Source organism: Anguilla rostrata, chromosome 5, assembly GCF_018555375.3.
Source record: "Anguilla rostrata isolate EN2019 chromosome 5, ASM1855537v3, whole genome shotgun sequence".
Lineage (NCBI taxonomy): Eukaryota > Metazoa > Chordata > Actinopteri > Anguilliformes > Anguillidae > Anguilla > Anguilla rostrata.
The window spans coordinates 61,720,361-61,721,479 of NC_057937.1; the positions used below are offsets into that span (position 1 = coordinate 61,720,361).

At 43.3% G+C, this 1,119-nt stretch overlaps 1 protein-coding gene across 2 annotated transcripts in view; it reads left to right on the forward strand.

The window, feature by feature from the left end:
• Positions 1-704, forward strand: part of LOC135255860 (protein AF-9-like) — a 53,347-nt gene extending 52,643 nt beyond the window's left edge. For both annotated transcript variants that reach the window (XM_064337593.1, XM_064337592.1), the window contains exon 14: positions 1-704. This exon is cut by the window's left edge and continues 1,223 nt beyond it. The gene's annotated coding sequence lies outside the window, so the exon portion shown is untranslated.
• The last annotated feature ends 415 nt before the right edge of the window (positions 705-1,119 follow it).

Below are 1,119 nucleotides of genomic sequence, written 5' to 3' on the forward strand. Positions count from 1 at the left end.
GAAGAGACTGGCGTTAGCATTAGCTGGCTGTGTGATAAGGAAGTGCGGTGCGGATCATTGATTGGTCGGTGGTCATGTGACCCCCCCCCCCCTTGTGCGAACACAATGCCATGGATGACAGAGACTCCTTTGTTATTAATGTAATGCAGTTTTTGTAGAATGTCAATTTTTTTTATCCAATCAATCTTATTTATTTTTATTTTTTTGTATCTGTTTGAGCTTTCACCAAACTCTACTGCCATTGGGACTTTCTAATCTCTCACATTGGAAGCCTTTTTTTTATTATTAATATTACTGTGTGTGGATGTTATACATATAAAGGAACGTTGTATATATGAACAGCTGACGTGTATCGTGGTGGATTCTGCTAGACCAGAGCCTGCTGGAAGCGGGTTCCATTGGTTCACCTTTATTTTACACACGTCGTTAGCCGCCCATGCTAACGAGCTGTGGGTACTACAGAGGGGGGGGGGCGGTTAAAATGAGGTTTTAATGGCGGCCATGTTTCGGGTTTGCACCTTACGTCTGTCTCTAGAGTTCTCTCATGTGCCTGAGACTTTTTACGTTGGTCAATTTCATTTTTATTTAAATTTTAGTTAATTTCACCCTGGGTGTCATTTTCTCAGCCCAAAGACGTCTGGTTCGTTTTTGTACGAGCGTTGATGCGTGTTCTCTGTATGTACACATAAAATATTCATGCGCCAGACGTGTTATCTTTTATTTCTTGGAAGGCTTTGAGTCACATCCATGGAGCGGTTTCTGCTCTGATCTCTGCAGTTTCATTTCGAACCAGAATGGCAGTACTTCCTTCACACAAAGTATACAAATATTGATGAGGGACCATTACATTGTGGCGTAGGTTTCATTTGAACATTGGGGGAGGGGGGAGACATTAATTGGGGGCTCTGGAGGTCCTCCCCCAGGAGATTTTGAGCGTCAAACACTTAATTTCCTGCATTCTGGTGAATTTTTATGCACCAATTTGTGCCTTTTCTGCATCAACTTTAAACTCCTCTGCTTCTTTCGTGTTTTTATTGGTGGGGACAAATGCACGTGTTCTAAATATTGAGGGGGACGTATCCCCTGCGCCCCCCCCCCCCCTGAAATCTACGCCTGTGA